We start from the raw sequence: 21,814 nt of genomic DNA, 5'->3' as shown, positions 1-21,814 counted from the left end.
GTAAAATCGATCACCCTAGGTACACATTACAGCAACCTTTAGCATAGCGATGCTTTTCTTGCTTAAAATAATCGACCAAACACTGCATTTTAATTCGTTTTTAATTTAAAGTAAATAATAAATACATTCTAAGTCACAACCTTCTATGTGAAACGAGTGTCAGATTGAACGACATCCTCATTCTCGGTTGGTCGTTGATTTTATCACACTCGAACGAAATGCAAAATGTATATGAGAAGAACACACACAGCTCGGTGTAAATTTTCGAGTGTTGGCATTCATGTTGCAACCAATAAAAACACCACCCAAGGGTGGCTTTTTCGTTTATCATTGCAACACGTGCTTACAAGCCTTGCGGGTGCCTTTTCTGCAGCAGCCCTCGCAGTACGGCATAAAACACCACCATCCGCCACCGATTCAACAACCGTCCTCTCCCCATACCCCCTCTCCCCCACACTCCCGCCAAAACCCCTCCGGAAGGAAGATTCTTTTCCAGCACTCTCTGTGGTTGTCGTCTCACGGTGATGGACAGACGAAATAAAATTTGCACCAAGGGAAAGGATCATAAATATAGCATTTGCTTGAACTGAACCCAAACGACACACACACACGGTGGGGTGGAGGACACAAAACTGGATCCATTGCGCTTCGGTGCGCTTCGTTTGTTGAAGAAACACCCGTCCATGCATATTATGCATTCAAAATGGGACGGGTATGGACCTAGGCAACAAGTATCACTCGGGGAATGCCATCATCCGGTTCCGATGTAATGCAACCAAGCGGATAGTCAGATGGATGCGGCAATGGGGAAGGACAGGAGCAAAAGGGAAAAATCCCCTTTTTGTAACGGGCAGGACAATTTTCGTTCCAAATCGGTCAAACAACGAACCCACACTCAACTGACCCGATGTTTCACACTGGTTTGCTGGTGTGTTACTGCCAAGCTTTTCCATCCATCCAACTGTGTCCCGGAAGCGAACCACCCAGGACCGGGCCACGCGCAACTGTGGCAACAATGCAGGCAACGAAACGAAATCACTTCACTTTAAATTTTATCAAATTATACACACAGCAATGCGTTCAGTTGGGCGGAAACATTTTACACAACATCGGAGCGATGCTTACACACGACCACGTGGCCACGGTAAGCGTCTAAAAGCTGGAGGCACGTTCCTCTCTTTTTTTTTGTACACCGAATTTTACTTCCGGAAAATGGTCCACTCAATGCTGACGAGCAGAGTTGCATTTTGCTGTAGTAAACTTTTGACCCGATTATGCACACTTCAGCGCCTTTTACTCCCCCAAACCCAAAAACCCCGGTTGTGTTCTGGTCTTGCACGCCGGTCACACCGGAAATGCAGCGAAAAATTGAATTTCCAATCCCTCACTTCAACGGAGCAAAACGCAACCGTAGTGTCTGGTCTTGGTTTTACCAGGAAAATTGAATCGACAACAATTGCACAATTGTTCATCATTATGAGGCAATCGACAGAAGAAAAAAAAATCTACTGCAGTGAAAGCGGCGTAAATCATCATCAACTATGAAAAGGTCGGTGTGCGAATAAAAATCAATCAGCAGTCGATTTTATTTCCACAAGGCAACAATTAAAATGCAGATTAAACAGTGGTAGGGAGAGAAAGAGAGAGAGAGCGAGAAAAGGAGAAAGAAAAAAGGAAAGCACCGGAAATGCAGCAAAAGTGGCACCAAACAAAAAGGGTCAATTGCACTTTCACCTCACAATAACTGAAAATAAAACTCACAAAGGACATAATAAAGTTGGCAGGAAAGGAAAATGCATTGTGGTAGAAAGGGGACGCTAGCAACAGTTTTGCAACAAAAATTATGAAAAAAAAACAAAAAAAAGGTAAAGTCACATAATCTTTTGCTATAAATTACGCTTCAGTATATAAACGAACCATCTAATGCATGTGCGTAACGCAATAGAAACACAAAACCAAACACTCGCCCTTTTGCCGCATCCGGATGGATGATAAATCAAATTTGTCACCCTTCTTAGGGTAGCTTCCGAATTTGCTAGCACCGAACTATGTGGCCACCACACCACATTCGGCTGGGCAAACTATTGTCTTTGTTCCGTTTTTAGGTTTCGCTTACTGTGTCTCATACACAATGCCAAGTGTGGCACAAACAATTAAGGGGTTTACTTTCGTGATGCTGACTGCAGAAAACTGCTGACCCATCGGAATTTAACTTCGGTAGGAAAATATTTTTAGTTGTAGGGGAAAATTGCACTTTTCAGCAAAAGGTAGAAATAATTGATGGCGTGGCTTTTTTTTCGTTTGTTTGGTATTTCATCAATAAAGCTAACAACCTCTATTGTGAACAAGAAATGAAACAATCTAGATTCTTTCACTTTTATGATGATGATTTGAGTGTCCTGTCTGACACGTGATTTGGCGTTCGATTTAACACAGTAAATGTCATGGAGCGAATGTCATATCTGCCTACGTAGTATATTGAAGTTTAAATCGGGAATTCTGAAGTTGAATTGGATCATCCCTTATGGAACGGTTAGAGTCCTGTAGTTTTACTTCACATCAGCTTATTCTTCGTAAATTATTGAAGATCTTAAGCTGCTTAATCACATCTTCATTATCATCAGGGTTGACCTCATAAGGAATAAGTGTCCAATCTTTAAAGACTGAACTAATTGTTTGTTTAAACACTACCAAACAAAGGAGAAATAGTTTTACACGGTGTGACACTTCGTGTAAGCCAGAGAAAGTCTTTTTAGAATGTATCATATATTCTCCTATATTAAGAAAAGCTCGATGTTGAAACAGTAGTTTTGTTCGGTAAAGCAGAAGATCGAAAACGGAGGATCAAATTCAAAAATTTCGAAGCAAAATCGGATTGACAACTGATAACCAAAGCCATGAAAATCCTTAAACAATTGCTAAATTTTTTTTTGGATTAGATTTGCTAAGGTTCTGGCCATCCGCTGAAAGTTTGATCAATAAAACGCAAACTTTTTTTATTTTGGAAAGTTTATTAAACGTATTATAGAAGTTTAATATGTTTCATTTAATTACATTCATTAGTTTGTTATCGCCATTTAAAATTTGTCCATTTTTTTATTGCATACGTTCACAAACAAAAAAACCAAACAGTACAATGGTTTTTATGAGAGTGTTGAATCACCTCGAACCACATTTCATTTGCGGTTTTAGATTACTGCTGTGCTACCATTTCTCCCGCCTGAACCTAAATTATACACCGATCAATAATTAAACTAGCATAATTTAATTTCTGATGCGTTTACACGATCCACATTTCTACAGTGTACAACCGGTACCATTCTACGTTAAACTAATGCAATTAGGTGTTGTGTTTTTTTTGTTTTTGCTTTGTTGCGCTTTGTTTATTGTACGGTAACTCTTTTGCTTGAAACTGTCACCAACGACGATCAAATTACCCTTAAAACTCTTCACTCAACCCCTAAAACGAAATGGATCAATTTTAACGAAGGCGATCAACCATCATCATTAATCCTACCAGTCCGACCAATACATCCCCACTCTTCTCCATTTCCTCCTATTTCCTCTACATCACATCCCATCCAGTTCATCCAGCGACTAAGCTCGTTAAAAAGGGGTTTTTTGGATTGAATAAAGCCATCGGTGGTGGCGTACCGCTGCCCTAGCGAACAGAACCGCTCCCCTGATTACGATGGTTGCGCGTAAAAACGGGATGGCACTTACTGATTACATATTCATTAAGGTCCTTAAACAACGCGAAACAATCCAGCTTGCCTCGTCCGCTCGTCCCCGACCCCCGAAAAAAGGTGGTTCATACACACTCTTTCTATGGAGTTGCCTTGTTTTTCCGCCACGAGCTGCCACGATAATTAGATTGTTCGCAGATAATGAACGAAAAGTCATTTTCAATTAATTTCGACAGGTATTGGCCGATACCTTGGCTGATTGGGGTGCGGGCTATATTTTGGAGCCAGGTTCGAGCAGACACACGTGCGAACGGATGGTGTAACAGAAGATGGTGCTTCATCCGAGGCGGAGGGACGATGCCTTTTAAAGCAGGAACACCCATTACCGGGGTGGAGTGTAGGGTGGTTTGTACATACTTTTTTCGTTGTTCCGGTACGGTACCGAGACACCTGTTACGGGGTTAAGGTTTTTGATGGAACGATGATGATAGGATATTTTTATGGCGACGCGGTTTCTTTGCACGGTACAAAGGAAAGTATGAAAAGTCGATCAATTTGATAGCCTCCGGGGGAAGGCTTGTATGCTGTATCTATAAAAATCGGCTAGGGTTTCTCAAGGTGCCCGTACACGGAAGGGCATATGATTGCTTGATTTCTTTTTACACCGCGACACAAGGCGATCATATCAATTTGGTGAAGTAAAATATAAAAAATGATAAAATTTTAGTCTTAAAAGTTATATTCAGGATCGGAAGGAAAAGCCTTGTAAACATTGTACAAACGGCAGGAAAAGTTGTCTCTTATATCATCAACCTTATATCTTAACTCCACCAGTTTTTTAGTATGAAGACTAGTAGACTATATTAGTGATGGGTTTTCGGAATCGCACCCACGGCTCCGAACCGCTTCAGAGCGTAGCAACTCCGGCTCCGATTCCGGTTAGGTTAAAACCACGGTTCCGCCTGGAGCCCTGCGGAGTCGTCCGGAGCCGCTAATCGGCAGCCGGAGCCGTCGGAGTCGTCGGAGCCTTCCGGAGTCGTCCAGAGCAGTTGGGATCCGTCGGAGTCGGCTGAAACGTTGGAATCGTTGGGGCTGAAATGAATTGAAATTAAAGAGCGTTTTAAGTCGTCCATGATTCCGTAATATAACCTAGATTAGTGTAATCTGCCGCTGCCGGGTAGCGGCTCCGGACAACTCTGATGGCTTCGCCTGCCGACTAGCGGCTCCCGAAGACTCCACACGGCTCCGACGGCTCCAGACAGTTCCTACGACTCCGGCTGTCAACTAGCGGCTCCGAACGGCTCCGTAAGGTTCCGCACTCGCAGTACCTACCTTCCGGAGCCGCTTCCAAAATTGATGGAGTCACTCGAAAGCAATTCCGTTTTTTTGTCGAATTTAACCATCACTAGCCTGTAGCCGTGTACTCCACGTACTTTCAATTTCAAGGTTAAAGTTCATATAAACAATATCCAAAATTTTCTTATCTCTATAAGAGGTTGGGTGTATCAGCTTTTTAATCCGCTTACTGTATATGAACTGTACCACGATCTGTACCTTGCGTGTACAAACACCTTCAGAAGAAAGGGTTCAGTCGCGAACGGATCATTGGAAAACAACAAAAACAGTCATTCTCTTAATCTGCAAGGAACTTCTCCTTCCTGAAAAAAAACAAACTTACTTTAAAAAAGTCAGCCCCCCGCCACACCAGACGATAAGCATAGTCATTGATTTTGATTTGCCTTACAATCCAAATACTTGACAACAACTATATCAACAAGCTGGAAAACACAAACCCTTGCATACCCGAGGTGCTAATCCGGCTCAACGAGCAGCGGATGCGGATAATAAAAGCCGGAGTGGTGCGCAAAAAGTAAACGCGCAAACATAACCGGTATCATAATCCGGGCGATAATGATTATCATAACAATTCACGACTTGATGAAAAACTTGAACACACCGAAGCGACCGAAACCTTCGGTAGTAGTAGCTGTTTGCCAAACGGTTAGCCAAAGTAAAAGGTGTACAAAAGATGTCCTTTTTGGTGGTTTTTCTTTTTCTTCGCGTCACAGCGAACGTCCCCCGGGCCATCGTCCAACGCTCCTTCGGGCATTCTTTGTTGCAAAGTGCAAAACACTTTTAACACTTTATTAAACCAGTTTCGCTCACTACCTTCTACCTTCCCTCTATACACCTCTTCATGGTGATTGCACGGCACGGATACGTTCTGTGTCAGGTGGTGCGATAACCCAAAAGGGTGTGTACTTCAAGAGTGCTCCCGTGTTCCGAACGTGTCCGGAAGGAATTCTATTACCTTGATAATTTCAAGCAATTATATTTCAAAAACGCACATTCCTCCACCTAATTGAAGCTTTCTTCGTTCGGCCCCTATACGCGGGTTTGTCCCCCTACCCGGGAGTGGGGTGGGTTGGAAAATGGTTCATTCTTTTCCCTCCACTTGGTGCCGGGTTTGTTCCCCCACGGTAAGGCAATTTCTATCCCTATCGAGTTGCGATCGAGCTAAAAATACTTGCATCGAGCGACAGCAGTAGCAACAGGCCCGGAAAATGATGAGCATTTTGACGGAAAAATGTCGTTCCTGTGGCATCGATACCACCAAGGCGGACCCCAGTCAGATACAGGGGGAATTTTTGAAACACGCTTCAATAGCCCCATACCCCAGCAAAGAAGCAACGAAGGGAACCGTATCCATACCGTCACGGCGCAAATAAAAAAAAATACAGTAGACGGTGGCCACAAGGAAGCTGTGATGGAAGAGGTGAATTTGCTTCTTGGTTATGCTTAATGAGCTTCGCATGCCTTCAGGTTATGGACGTGGCATTGGTTCGTTTCTGTAGACGGATCTCGATGCCTGGTCGTTGCGTTCCCGTTCGCAACGTTTTCTGACATGCTTTTGTGAAATTGAAAATGAGTTTTCTGTCACAATTTCTCCTGGCACAACCATGCTTCTGTTCCCCCTGCTGCTCCCAAACCCACCCTGTCACGGATGAAGGAGAAAAGTTTAAATTACTCACACTACCACCGAGGGAAAAACAGGACTCTCGAAGAAGTCACCTGGGAAATCTTCTCGGGGCGTAAAGCGGCTTCGACGGTCAATAAGAATTGCCAGTGTGCCCGGTATCTTTGCGATACCGGGGGGAGAGGAGGGAGCACAAGATCTTTTTGGGGGGAAAGAGGGAACAGAGGTGGAGACAAGTCGCCTCATCATCATCAGCATCACGCAACGACTACTATGTAGGCTTCTGGTGGGCTTCTTTTCCACCGCGGACTATCAATCATCGTATCAATCAAAAGTAATCTTGGGCCTCTCCGCTACTCGATCCGATGTTGGGCCAAAAGGGGGGGGAATCAGTCCAAAATGTTTGCCACTATCCGGTGAACGGGGTCACGCAGTGTGTGGTGCTGACGTTCAATGCCAAAAACCTTCCTGTTACTGTGAAGTTTTACAAAAGGCGCAACTCTTCATGGGAAGAAATCGACTAAAAATATATGACGCCATACATCGATGACAAACGACTGCAGAAATTGATTCCCAAAAAAAAGTTTTGCACAAGCAAACTCTTATCTGCATACAAACGCAACTTTGCGACCGAACGAACGAGATAGAGTCGGTGCAATTAACGGCATCATTAATCTTAGCTGGACCGCGCCTTCCGAGCACAGGGTGCAGGACAATTGTTTGGAATTTTCGGTGCTGGAAATTTGCACGGAAGCTTTTTGGTGGGATGGATCGTTGCCAACCGGAATCTGTTGCAGCTTCCGAATCGTTCGACGTGCACCAGTTGAACTGTTTGGCGTTTGGCTGCAAATGTATGAATGTATAATTTTGGATGAATTATTGAAAGATTTGCATTTAATAGAGATTTTCAGTTCAATTCAATTGTTTTTAATTTCTTAGAAACTTCAATGATTTGACTACATCAAAAAGTATTTAATTGATGACTTCTTTTTGTTTGACTTTTGCGGTACCTTTCGATATATTTAGCTTATAATAAGCAGTTTATCAAACTGGATAGTACTTAGACAATTTTCAAAAGGCGACAATTGTTGTAATTTTTTAAATGATATATCAAACAGCTGGAACAGGACTCTACCTTAGTTAAGAATTTAGACCTGTCCCAATCTTTGTACACATTTTATGAGAAAAGAAATCCTCGAAATATTTTTGATGAATAATATTCATAATATTCATAAGTGTCATAATATTGTTTATTTTCGAAATTTATGTAAGAAATGTCCAAACGCACATATCAAACAAAATGGCATCCAGACTTAACACCCAACGGTAACGGCCTTTCAGTCCACCTGTAAAAAAGCCCTCAGGCAATCGCAAGTGACGAACCAACCAGTTTCGCAGCAAAAAGTTGACACTGTCCCCCCGACTGATGGGGCTGTCGGGGATGTGAATGACTTTAATTGTGCCCCGGGACAAACGTTTGTCACTTTATTAGCACTCACCCCGGAGCCTAGTTTGAGCCATCGAAATTCTAAAGCTTCGTCCATTTAGTTAACACGGCGGGAAGAAAAGCTCCAAAAAGCTATGCGTGAAAGGAGAGGGAAAAAAGAAAGAAAACGAAGTAATATATACGTGAATGTGCGTGCGTGCGTGTGTGGTGGGTAGGACTATTAAACAGACCCTGAAGGTTGATGACAGGTAGGAGCAAATGCCGTGAAAGGTACTAATAAAACCTCGGAAGTCATTCCACCATAAACACATCGGGCGCGCGACCATGCGTAGTCAACAATTGCAGCATAAAACGTCAACGTAAAGGTTGAAATAGAACCGAAATAGCACAGCACAATGACGATGTACGAACGGAATGCTGTACAGTGAAATAATTTACAACTGTTGACATTTGTTTTCGGCGGGTACCATTGTAGCCCAATCGGCCAGGTGTGCTGATGGAAGCCAGTGAGCATAAATACACGAGACACGAGGGCTATAAGAAAGCAAAACGCCATTCAGCGCAAACCAAAAGCATTCTTGGTTGTTGTTTTTTTGTTTGACTGTAGGCAATTGGGTTTTGTGTCGAGTCAAGTGCCGCTCGGAGGTGTAATAAACTTTATGATGGTAGCCCCAGCGTGACCTCTCGAGCGTGCAGCATTTCAGTCACCTTGTGAACCGTCCTTTGTCGCTTCCTTCTCTCCCTTCCCCTATCGGTGCACGTGGAACTTCTCAGTTTTTTTTTTTGCCACACGTGGAACGAGGAGACAAATAGAGAAATTAATTACACCAAAAATCATTAAACATTCGCCCCAAAAACCATCCAGAGATTCTTTTCGCCCTCATCTCGGGGCTAGCCTCCTGATCGGGGATGTTTACCGTGAAAAGAAATCGTTTGAAGCTGAGAAGATCAGAGGGGGACTGGAGCAGAGAACTTGAATCCCGTTAGTGTTACAAGCGTTTGATGCCGTCACTTTTGGAATGCCGTCCAGACAGACTCCAAAAAAACAAGCACGTACACACACACACACAACACCAAAGGTATGAAGGCCCAGAGTGCGACGATGCCCTAAAGACTTGAGACGAAGACGCCACTTGAGTGTCAATAATGTTGTTGAATCGTTGGCCACCTTTCCACTCTTTGTAGCGTTTCATGCCTAAACTCGCACCAAATGCCGGCCTTCAGTTTGTTTGACTTATGAGTACTTAAGCGCTGTTGTTTTTATTTTTTCCATTTATCGAAGAGTACTTAAGTAGGTTGGTGGTACCGATACTGTAAAGGTGTGCCTTTTTTCGGTTCAGATTCAGAAACTGTTGGATCTCCGTTACCGTCCGTAAACACTTCGACCGGGCGAATTGTTTGTCAACGCCCTCGGCAGTAGAATGGCCACTTTGGCAGAGGAGATGAGTTGGAGCTCTGTTTCCGGAACGGCTGTAGTGTTGTAACAGATATGAAAATGAGTTAATTAGTTAGTATGAGCAAGTAGTGTAGGACATGATTTTAATTAGCATTATTTAGCCTTCTTGTCAAAGACTTTTTGGGTTCTCAACTGACGCAGCTTGCAATAGAGCCTTGCGTATGTCCACAAAACAATCACATGAAAGATTCAAAGTTGTCCAAAATCAAAGTTGTCCAAAAGAATGGACAAACCGTCACCAATATCTTCTTTTCTTCGCTTAAATTAACGTCATATATGTATTTTTATATTTATATTTATTGGGCGTATTCTACACTTACTCTTGTCGTTAGGCTCTGCAATTTGTCGCACACAAAAAGTACTATTTATAAATTCCACTTTCTGTTGGAGTTGTCCAATTTTGCATTCCAACTAAAACAAAAACATAAAACAGGAACTCAATTTTATCATCACCGGGAGGCACAAACAGTTTTGAGAGTTCGAAACGAGAGCGATAGAGCTACGATATGGATGGCACACAGACTGAGGCTAAGATCTCCGTTGGGGAACGTAAATGGGCGCCGAATGTTTGCCCGTAAGTTCGAAGAGTCATTTAATGTCTTGTCCGCCGTGGTAATAACACCGGCGATGGAAATAATAAAAGCGAAACCTCATCAGGCCCGTCGACTCGAGGAAAGAACAAACAAAAAAAATACCCCCGCCGTCTGATGAGCGCTGTCCATAAATCTGACCGGTTGTTTTCTGGCACTTTTGGGAGAAGTTTTCTATACGGTTGTTGTTGTTTCATTCCAACCAAACTCCCCGTGGCGGGGCTGGTGGGCAAAAAGCCCAGCCACCGTGAGCAAACCGTCGAACCTTAAATGATTTCGTTCGGAAACAGTTAAATTCCTTTCCTGGCGAAAACCAATTTGCATATCAATCGCCAACGACCGAGTGTCTGTTGCCGATGCGTGCGGAAGGCGGACGCGTGAGTTCTGGCCGGCGTGCCTGCTTAAGACATTCGGCCTGCGGGCCGAAGTTTTGCACCATTACATCCAGAGCACCGGGTTCACGCAATGGGTTTGCAAATATTTTCTCCCATTTTATTACTCCAGCGACCCACAATGGGGCACGTTGTGTAGCGACCACAAACGCACTTCAGGTGACAGTTATACGCATATGGAGCATATGCTCGTGTTTAGGAATGTTAAACCAGTAGGTACGATCACAACGACAAACAGCACGCAGCAGCGCACAAACACGACGAGCCACGATCGCGAGGGAGTTTATTTGATAGTTTCGAGGTTAATGCATCTCCGGTTGTTTTAAGACTTCGCAAACTGTGTGGCAGCAGCAAAAAAAAACATAAAAGGAAAAACAAAAAAAACAGACTAATCTAAATGACAGCGGGTGGTAATGATCGTCGCATAAACGCGTGTTGAAATGAACCCGTTTGTCTGCCGCCTAATGATGGATCCAACGAGAAGCAAACGGGAGAAGAACAAAAAAAAAGCAAGGCACGTATAAAGCAACATAAAACTGCACACTCAAGAGGAAACGAAAATCGAAAGAAAAAAAGCAAACAAAAAACACACACAGAAAACCGCCAGTGCAGTGTGAGTAGAAAAGAACGAAACTAAACAAAATGGGCAAAAAAATGAAACGAAACTTAAATAAATATTAAAAAACGAACAAGCAAAAGCAACAAAAAAACAACTTAAGCACATTTTTATCTGGTGTCGGAAAACGTCAGATATTCCACTCTAAGCTGCCGCCATCGACGCGGCACGCTCTTGGTCTTTTATATGTTTAAAAAATATTTATTTTCCTTCCACTCTGTTCCGCCTTCATACCTCTGCAGCATCACCTAACTTAAGTGTAATATTTGCAACGGAGGAACTTTTGGCAATCGGATTTAACAATAAGAACAACAATAAAATTGGTAGCCGTCAAACGGACAAACACGCCCACCCGATCGATTGAATCGAGATGAAAAATCGATTTGATACGTAATTTATCAAACACACAAAAAAATCTGCAATCTTTGCAGTTTTGCGCATTTTTGGTGCAGACAACCGTCACGATCACATGGGTGCTTAAATTACAATACTTTTCTCCCGCCCCCAGCATCATCGACGTTACGAAGATGCGAAACGCATCATCCGGGCTTTAGGTGGTTGTCAAGGCGATCGGGTTGTACCGGGGTTTCGCCGATTGTACGCTACATCGCAGCCTAGATCGATTGTTTTAGTTTTATTTCAATCTGCGAACTTTCCCGTTCATGCTTCTAATCCATGTGTCACACACCGCGTCATGTGGAGCGTGCTTACAATTCGCGACTTTCGAACAGCGTGTGTGTGTGTGTGTTTGTGTGTCTACCTCGGTTTCCCGCGTATGTGCCAGTGTGGAGTGTTTGTGTTTGGCTCTTGAATTGAATCATAAAATTTTATGGTTCCTCAATAAATATACATAAAAATATACACTCGTTCATTTTACGATTTTCGTCGTTCTGATTCACCGCATGGGATTCACCGAAGAGAAGGCTATGGGGACCGGGAAAGGTTTCGCTCCTTGGGCACTTTCTTTTGTTAGTAGTTTTTCTTCCTCTTTCGGTGCCGTTGCCCGCTTTCCTGGGGCACCGTTGTCAAGGGGTTTTCCTAGAGCAAACGGCGCTGTCATACGCACTCACCTAGCAGACACACTCGCATCACAGACAACTCCGACCCGGAGGAAAAAGCGATAAAACGGTGCGTACACTCACTCGAAGAGGAACCGTTTCGGATGGCCAAGACGGTCTCTTCCCTCGGTGCAGCCAGTGGTCAATGCTTACCTTTTGGGTTGCTTGCGCTTTTTTATTTTGATTCTGCTTTCGCTGTTCATCATCATTACCATCATCATCATCATCATCATCACTGTTCTGGCATCACATCATTCTTTTCTCGTTTTCTTTCTCTCTCTATGTTTCTTTTCCTTCAAATTGGCCCTTTTGTATGCGTATGTTTCTTTTGTTTTCCCTTTGTTTTTTTATTGTATTTCTTTCCTCGCCACTTATACTTCCTTCATGCCGGCGTACCGGCTAACGCTATCACACACTATTGATTATAGTTTGATTTCTTACCTTTTCCTTCTTATCTTTCGTGTTTTTCATTTCTTCAGCTTCCTTTATCCCTTCCCACTCTGTATCCATTTAGTTTGCTGTTCCTTTGATTTGGTTTTTGGGGTGCGATGCATACAGTTTTTTTTCTTCTTTCTTAGCTTCACCGTTTGCCTTTGATGACCATTTCGCGCCCATAGTGTGTGTGTTGGTTGATTTTTTCAAAATTCAACGAGAAGTAACTCGCGCGCGCCACCAAACGCAAAACCCCTAACCAAACAAGAGGGAAAAAGGCCCGCGCGCACATTCTTTTGCGTCCTTGGAGTTACCTCCACCTACCCTTCTCTCCACTTCCCCCCCACCCGTTAACTCACTTCCACTGGTTGGAAGCAAAGAGATGAGCGAACGACAGAATCGAGAATCTCTTAATTTTTGGACTTCCTTTTTGGGGCAAAACGACAACGATGACGACGAACCCGACCCGACCGACGTCGGGCTACGAATCTTTATGCGTGTACGATTTTGTAAGCTTTTCTTGCTTTGTTCTTTTGTGGTGCGGGTTGTGTGTGCGGAATGTTGCAAAAAGATGCGCAACGGATCACGGGTGGAAGGATGAGGTGCGGAACGATGTTTTGGGGTATGGAGATAATTAGTAGCATAAATGCAAATCCATATTCACGAAACGATGGAGCAAACTGGCCCCGGTTTGCTTTTTAAATGACAGTTCTGTCACGGTGATGGGTGGAAAACATGGAAATCAACTACCTTATCATAAGTGGAGTGAATACATTTTACAAACCGTCAAAGAGAAGTACATTAACCAGAATGGTAATTTCAAATCGTTCTGCGATTTATTTTATTTTTTCTGTTTTTTGCTTGAAGTCTAATTTTGATGGTTTGATTTGGGTGTAACGGCCAATTTTCCATAGCCTTAATTTTAGCTTTTTCTATTAAATCTTCCTTGAAGTTTAAGGATTTATTACTATCATGAAACTGACTGTTTAAAACATTTTAAAATATTGTACCAAACCGTTTTACTCCATACTGAGAAAGCTAGTTTGACGACCCTGAAATGAATTCATCCTCTTCGAATGAACTTATTCACGAGCATATCCGAGGTTCGAACGCAAACGTCCCGATTGCAAGCGAGACAGCAATAGAAGTTGTTTACTTGTGCGTATCTTTTACACCCGGCACAAGTGAACCGGTTTTTTTTTCAAATGGAGTGTGAATGCTAACTAAAAATGGAACTAGTATTTGGCTAAAACAATCAGCATATTAACGATTAAACCTTTAATTTAGAGAAGTTTAAAAGTAGGAAATGTTTATAAAATATATATAAGTAGTTTAATATCGTAGTTTTTTAATATAATTCTATGGAATTCTTGCATTCATGGATTGAAAAACTTAACACAGAATAGTGGAAAAGCTGCGAACAAAACATAATTGTTCACGTGTCATATTACGGACAGCAATACAAGTAAAAAACATAACCATCATTCGCAACATACATTTTCGAACTACACGCAAGTGTTTCTGCGTATGCCGTCAATGCAAGAATGCTGCAAAACAATAGCGCGCTTGCCGTTCGTGTGAAGTTTTCTCCGAATACGCAAACCGATGATGACGACGACGGCACAGTTCATCCGAATTTCGGCTTCCCACGAACGCATGTTCATGCCGCGCCATTTGATTCGTGCGGTCCGGGTGTTCATTTCGGCTCATTTGACGTTTAGCCGTTGAGCGTGAAGGGTGTGCTTCTCGTGCCGGTGGTTTTATCGGAAGTATTCTGTCGACCCAGCGTACCAGTTCGTCCACGAGAAACGTTATCGCGTACGGTGTATTCTTGTCCATCATAGTGAGCGAAAGATTTTCCTAACCAGATTGTGGTACTTCTGTATTCTAATTTTTTCGGTTAATCGTGTGAACGTCAAGTGAGTAGACCGAGTGTGTCTTGCGGTGTATAAACGAAAGTTGCTTGAATTCCGTGTTATTTTCCGTACCGCAATCTAGTAAGCATTGGAACTTAGAAACCAGCGCCACAACACAAAACGTGGATGCACGAAAAGTGACGTATTTGTTGTGGAAAAATTCCTTCCGAAAAATAACGATTGCCAGCGTAGAAAACACAAACATTGCCGGTGTTTTATCGCTGCCGTATAAAACGGTTATCCCGGTTTGTGCGTGAAGAACGACGGTAGCAAAAGTAAACAGTTTTCCACAAAACCACCGGAGCCGGAGGTGAAATAAGAACCTCACCATACACCAACAACAAAACCGGGTGTGGTTTGGTCCGGTATGTTGTGTTTGGTTTGGCGTTATCAAACCAGCCGTATGTGTGCTGGGTGCTAGTGTGTGTTTGTGTGCGTTGGTAGCAAAAATCTGGACCCGTCGCTCCGATTGTATTGTTGTGTGTGGCAAGGTTTTTCCGAGAAAATAATCCTCCAAAGTCGTTGCGCTTGACAAAACTTGCTGCTTTTTGCTAGGCGTCTATTTCCATAGCAACCGAACTGTGTTTTTGTACGGTGCATGTATGCGGGGCTGTGTGGGTTTTTGGTGGATGTGGAAAAGTAGAAGAAAATCAATGAAGTTTTCCCTTCTTTTTGCCATTTCCTTGCTGCCCATTTTCATCGCTCGCACAGTAGGAAAAAGCTCACGTGCTCAAGCTGGTATTTCGTTGTTGGTGCTGGAACGATTTCACCGGATGGTGGAAAATCAAGTTGGTTGAATTGAATTTCCTTATCGCTACTTTTCCACCTGCTGCAGTGGCTAAACTCTAGCCCGTGTGTATGTGTGCTTCTCGTACCAAAGTGTTTCTGTGTGTCTGTCTGTATGTGTACAGTATGTACTAGGAAAAGCTCGGTACGGCTGGGTTTTTGGTATGCCTCGGGTAAAAACATCCTCCGTACACCATCACCCTTTCCCAACCGCGACACACACACGTGTTCGGTCATGTTCGACAGTGCGACAAAAGTGGTAAAATCCTAAACAAGAATACAAAAGCAAGGCAAAACGTGCAAATGCCGGTACAAACTGGCTCTCTTCCTAGTGTGTTTTGTGCATTGTGTGTAGCTGTCCGAGGGTTTTGTTGCGAAATTCTTGTGATATCCTCGAGCTCTGATTATTATTTTATCGCTATTTATCCGCTTTTGTTGTGCCTATTCTGTTGTGAAGTTGTGTGTGTGTTTGTGTTTTTTTCGTTCCATCGTTTGCTTCAGTCTCAGTTGTGTATTTTGTGATATGTTTCATGTGTTCTATTATTGGTTGTTTTACAGTTTCGTTTCGTTGTGATCTCAATTTTTTTATGTGAATTTCTTATCTTTTTCTTTACCCTAGCAAACGAAGTTTCTAAAGAGTTTTGTTTTCTCTTGGTGTGTGAAATTGGTTTCTCTATGTGCGCGCGTCTCACTTAAGTTACCATAATAAAGTGTTCGTTGCATCAGTACGAAGATTTAGTAGGAAATTAAATGAATCGTAATAGTTGAAATGCACAGAAAGCTACAAAAATAAAAAGTGTAAACAGTGCAAAAAAAAAAAGAAAACAGTGTCCAAAATCCATTCCATCACTCGTGTGCCGGTAGTGACAAAGAATCATAAAAAAGAGAGAGAGAGAGCGAAAAATATTTTAATCACAGTGTGTGCAGCATTTTACCGGCAATTATTTATCGATTCGCGGTGCGTAGCAACCAACAACAACAACAAGCTGCAATAGTCGTCACCGGCGCCACCATCTTCTTCAACCTTCAAAGCTGCGTTGACAGCAGCAAATTGTGTTGCTTGGTGTAGTACGTGCGTGTGTGGAAATGAAAATGCAACAAGCATAGAGAACAGAGAGAGATTTTGTTTTGTTGCTGCTGGTGAAACGTTGCCGAGAAAAACCATCGCAATTCAGCGAAAGAAATGTGAGTTTTTAATGCCCTTTTTATCACACGTTGAGGTTTTGTTTTGTTTATTATTTAGTCTACAAGTTGCTTGCGTTTAAATAGTCTCCTGGTCCTATTACAAATTTGAACGCCAAACCGGGCCCCTTTGTAGTCCACCTGTACCATTCAACCGGTTATTGAACTGTGCGTTAATATTTGTTTTCGAGGGTTTTCTTCCAAACAATTATCATCATTGTTTCATAATTTTCTGCTTGATTAAAAACTTACTGAAAGAGGATGCTTTAAAAAATTAACTCTTGCAAATTCAATTAAACATGATTTCAAAAATAAAGCTACTAAAGGCAATGTTTGTTAAATGAAGTATTACGCTTTTTTTTGCACCCCGTTCGCTTATGCGTAAAACGTCGTATGCACGCGTATGTTTGCCGTCTGCATTGCAGTCTGCAACAGTCGTATTTCCCCCCCTCGGTTGTCATTCTACAAAGAGAGAGAGGGCGCATTTTGTTGCAATATTTTTACCAACGCAACCGCCCGGCGCTCACACACTGTTTTGATGCTGGTGCAGGGGTCTCTCGGTTGAACCACCGAAATGTCCGGAGGGCGCCAAAGACACACACACACACACACACACGCACGGACGCATTTACCCCTATTCGCGTTGCATCACGTCATCATCATTTCCCTCGGTTTTTCGCTGATTAACATCCGTGCCCTATCATGTACAGTAGCGGCCCATCCAATAATGGCATCCCACAATGGCCGGGCGAAATGGGAAGTCGCTCTTTAACATTTCTTCCACTACCATGATCGGTCCGCTCCAGTCCACGGCCGATTCCGGGTGCAGTTATTTGTGTGTTGGCATGGTCGCATTTTTATCGCAAACCTCTCCAAAACCCGTGGTGGTGCGTACGAGGGACAATTTGCAACTGCCAGCTTGGTGCAGCCAGGGTATCGGAGAATAAGCATAAAAAAGAAACTAGTCCAGCGTGTCATTGCGTATGAGATTGTGTGTTTGCTGGTTGCATTTTTATGCTGTCCGTTTTATGCATTTCTACTTCCCTCGTTCTCTCACTCTCTCTCTCTCTCTCTTCTCCACCAGTAGATGAAACCATCCACAAAAGCATGTTCTACGGGTTAGTAGTTTTGCTGTTTTGTGACAGTCGCAATTGCTCGAAGGTTCTTTTTCTACTGCTGCTGCGGCTGACATTCCACCGATTGTATATTGCAGCTGCATAATGGTGACATTTTTGGTTCAGCAAAACCACCAGCTATTATTATTGGCCCATTCTCCCAAACGCCCGACCATGTAGCTGTTGTGCGAATAGGACAGCGAAATAGCTTACACCCCCGGTCTGGCTGTCCCCGGGTCATAACTATACCTTAATCGAATCATTTATGTTGTGATGATGTGTAACAATTTCACTCATCACACACGCGTAAGCACCCAGCAAACGGTACTGGCGCTTGTAAATATGTCCCCCAAATGCCAATAATGTGTGTGTACGCCTCGCGCGAGAAAAGTGAACATAAATAGTCAGCATAAATTTCGTTCACGCCTCATACACTTTGTGGTTTTTGGCACAAGGCTGTGTGTATGCGCGGGTGTGTATATCAAGCAACATGTTTTGTGGCTTCATCGATATATAAAAAAACGGAATACAAATCATATATTCATAGGGAACAGTTTTTGGGGAGGTAAAACGGAGCAACAACACATTGTATAACGTTAATAGAATGCAAAAAAAACAACCAAAAATATGCAAAATGTACGAAAAGTGCTATAAATTGCAATTTATTTAAATTTATTTTGGTCGCTTTTTAGATCACAAGGAAGGAAGAAAGGGAAGGGAAACGTTTTGTTTTTATTTTTAAAATCGATTTAGTTTTGTTGCACTGCTCTTTTGGTGTTGGCAACGAACCACAAGTTTTTGGCATTATTTTCCCATTCGACTAAGAATTCAATTACCGGAACACTGCTGAAATCTCTGTCTGGTATGGTAACATGTTTTGGAAGCGGCTAAATTTTTAGTACACCCTTATTAGCCTTAAAGTGCTTTAATGTAGTTTGGTCTAATAAAGTACGTTGAAAAATGCCCCACCTGATGTGTCTGTGTGTATGTGCCGTAATGGTAAACTTTCCCAATTTAATCTATGGGATAAAATTTCTGTTTTGCAAAAAAAAAGCACCAAAAACAGAGCGAAAGGTAAGGCATCCCTTTTTGGGAGGAATGGTTTTTATGATATTTTATTCGTCCAAAAATCCTAGACACACTCGCTTGCTCTTTCGCTCGCTTTTGCCCGCTTTGCATCGATAATTTATCGTTCATTATCTCCGGTATGGAACGCATAACCAAACCGCACACCTAGAATACCGGGCCCCGAGTTCGTGGTGGCGTTGCCGGTGGATTATTCTTCTTGAGCGAGCGATTTTGCAGCTTGCGTTGGATTGGAAAAGTTTGTACATAAGATGGGCCGGGGAAGGAGAGGAGTGGAGTGGGAGATGGTGTTCCCCACCGCATTTTCTTGAGCAGAAGTAGAAGTGAACGTGTAGGCTCTTAAAGTACCCGTGCAGTCTGGATACGGAGCCAACTTGAAGGAAACTTGAAACCGTTTGCTTGAATCCGAAAACCTGAGGCAATCTCTCTCTCACACATTTTGCCCCTGATAGCGAAGACATTCCTTGGTGGCAATGAGACGAAGACCAACCTAGAGCAAGTAAAGATGTATCATGTTTTGCGCTGTGGCACGATCGTGTGTTTTTGTTGTTGTTGGTTTTGTTTCTTCCAACCTGACATAGAGATCCCACACACGATCGCAGGGCGCTGCTCTTCAGTTGAAAGATGAGTAATGATGAGTGAGGACGCCGAAGAGGAGCATGGATTTTGGATGCACCTCAAGATGTAATGCCATACCGTGGTGCGTTTGAAGTAAAAGAAGATGGTATCCGCGAGCTGTAAATTGATCCGTAAACTTTCTTTTGTACCATCAGGCCGTACCATCTTCGTCTTTTTGAGGTATTGACGTCTTCGTCTCCTGGGTGGATCTTGTGAAGCTTTCATTCTTGCAGCGCGACCGCGATAAACCGTAGCTGCACAAGTTGTTTGGGCTTTTCAACCATCTCAAAGTGCAACCATCTTATCCTTATAATCTCGTTCCAAGACGCACAAAAAACCGCGCTCTCCACCGTTTCACCCAAGCTGATTACCCGAAATGCTCGTAAAATGCTGCCAAAAGTTTTGTGCTACCTTCTGGACATTCTGTAGCAGTGAGGGCGAATATGCTTGTTTGCCTGTGCCTCATCAAATATGAATGCCACGTGCCCTGCAGTGACCTTCTCCGCTGAAGGAGGAGGAAGGATCATGAAATTCCTCTGCCATCACCCGCCACCCCTTGGTTATTCGCATTCAAGGGAGAAGATGCGTAGGTGCTCAGATCTTTCCGTTATACCAAGGGGGGCCATAAAAACAAAGTTTACCCCTGTATATAGCTCGTAATATAGCGGGGCCAGTCTCTTCAGTGTCGGCTCACTGGTACAATTGTTTGCCCGTGGTGTGCTCCCCAATGAAAAACCCACCCAAGAAGACATTCCCTGGGCAAAGTCGACGAAACTCGCGCCCGCGACACGTTTATGCGTTTGTATTATTTATGACATTTTTCAGGCATTTTTATTTCTGCCACCGAGGTAACTTCAACCTCTTTCTATTTTTTCCCCGTGTTCTTTTAGGGTACGAGATGTGGTTTCTTTCTGTATGTATGATTTTTTTTAACGCTATGATGAGCATTTTTTTCCCATTCCGTAGTGGCCTTAGTCTCGGCATCCGTTTTTTTTTAACGTTGAAGACAGGAAGTTGGAATTGCTCGCAAAATTCGGGGGGGGTCCTCTGCTGAATTTGGATGTCCTAATCTTTCGAAATCGAAAGAAAGAACAATATGAGGTTCTGGTTCGCCCGATGCTAGCCAAAAACGGTGGTGTGCAAAATTGAGGAAACACAAGTGTCATCCGATAAGCTCCCATCCAGTCGCTGCGGGAGTTGCATCCGTCTTTCTGCGTTCTGTACGCACGGTGTATGTCACCGCTGGGTCGCGTGTCCGTTAGATGGGTAGAAGCTTTTAAACGCTTTTGCCTATCAAGAAATGTCATCGCGCTTGGGTGAAAATGCGAAATTGTTGCGCGCACCCGCCTCGTCGCATCTCAGTTTCTGAGCCACGCGAAAAGATTCATTGCATCTTGATAACGCACCAATTCTCGTCTGCTTTTTTTCGCATTCTTGGTTTCCTAGTTTCGAGGTTAGAGGAGAGAAAAAAACACTAGAATGAAAAGCTATCATCTGAGGGGGTAAAATTGGGTCGCTTTTTCTTGCTGCTCCGATCCGTAAATTTATGTGCTTCACTTTCACCGACGGTGAAAAAACAAGGATGTTTTTTTGGTGGTGACGACTGTTGTTATCCTTGGTACTTTTTGAAGGCTTTTCCTCCACTAGGAAGGATCCACATAGGCTATTTTTGTGCGAAAAAGAAAGACTAGCAATGGAATTGCGCATAGGATTTATGAAGCGAAATAATTGCCACGGTGTTTGGTGCAAATGTGAGCTAATCCCACCCATCAGACGAAACGCTTTCAACGTCGGCAACTTTTATTTTATGTTTTTTGTCTGTTGATTTGTTTTTCGTTCGAATGTTTTGTGAACGCGTGGCGTGAAATGGTGTACTTGTGCCTTGTTTCTCTCATTCATCATGGAGTTGATGTTCAAGTTTGCAAAAAAATAATTCTAGGTTTACAGATTAGGGAGTTTTCTTTCCTATTTTTGGCACGTTGCCAGGTGTAGGTAAAATATCGATTTTACCAGTAATGTGCACAAAAATGGTCTCCTAGCATGTGAATAATTTTGTAGCAATTTAGTGACCACCTTCCCAAACAAATTTCTCGCTCAATAATGCTTCACCATTGTTCTGAAAATGGACGTCATATTTATGTATACGAGTTTCCCGCTTGCCTGATATTTGATAAAACTATTAACGTAATTTATTTGAGAATAAAGAACACGACCAATTGAGGTGGACACCTTTTGCCTAAAATAAACAATCAAAAGCATTGTGGTCAGTTCGCGATGAAGTCAATATTTATTTGCATCATTTCGAGTTTCGATTGTGGTTTTATGTAAAAATTAATCAACGTACTCTCGAGCTCATTCAGAGTTACACGCTTACCGTGTAATGTAACGAATGTGAACGGTAAACAGAATTATTTTTTTTGCGGAACCGAATCCGATAACAACATAACAGGTGCAAAT

At 42.9% G+C, this 21,814-nt stretch overlaps 1 protein-coding gene across 12 annotated transcripts in view; it reads left to right on the top strand.

The window, feature by feature from the left end:
- The window catches only part of LOC125761903 (uncharacterized transmembrane protein DDB_G0289901), a 275,515-nt gene that overhangs the window by 127,117 nt on the left and 126,584 nt on the right, over positions 1–21,814 (top strand). For 2 of the 12 annotated variants that reach the window (XM_049423473.1, XM_049423477.1), the window contains one exon: positions 15,976–16,541. The exons of 2 other annotated variants lie outside the window; for them this stretch is intronic. The gene's annotated coding sequence lies outside the window, so the exon portion shown is untranslated. Of the gene's footprint in view, positions 1–14,342; positions 14,574–15,975; positions 16,542–21,814 lie in introns of those variants that run through there. 8 more of the 12 variants (XM_049423480.1, XM_049423476.1, XM_049423474.1 and 5 more) reach the window with 8 other exon arrangements.

Source organism: Anopheles funestus, chromosome 2RL (genome assembly GCF_943734845.2).
Source record: "Anopheles funestus chromosome 2RL, idAnoFuneDA-416_04, whole genome shotgun sequence".
Classification (NCBI taxonomy): Eukaryota; Metazoa; Arthropoda; class Insecta; order Diptera; family Culicidae; genus Anopheles; species Anopheles funestus.
Note: the sequence above shows the minus strand (reverse complement) of the source record. Positions and strands in the feature narration are given on the sequence as shown.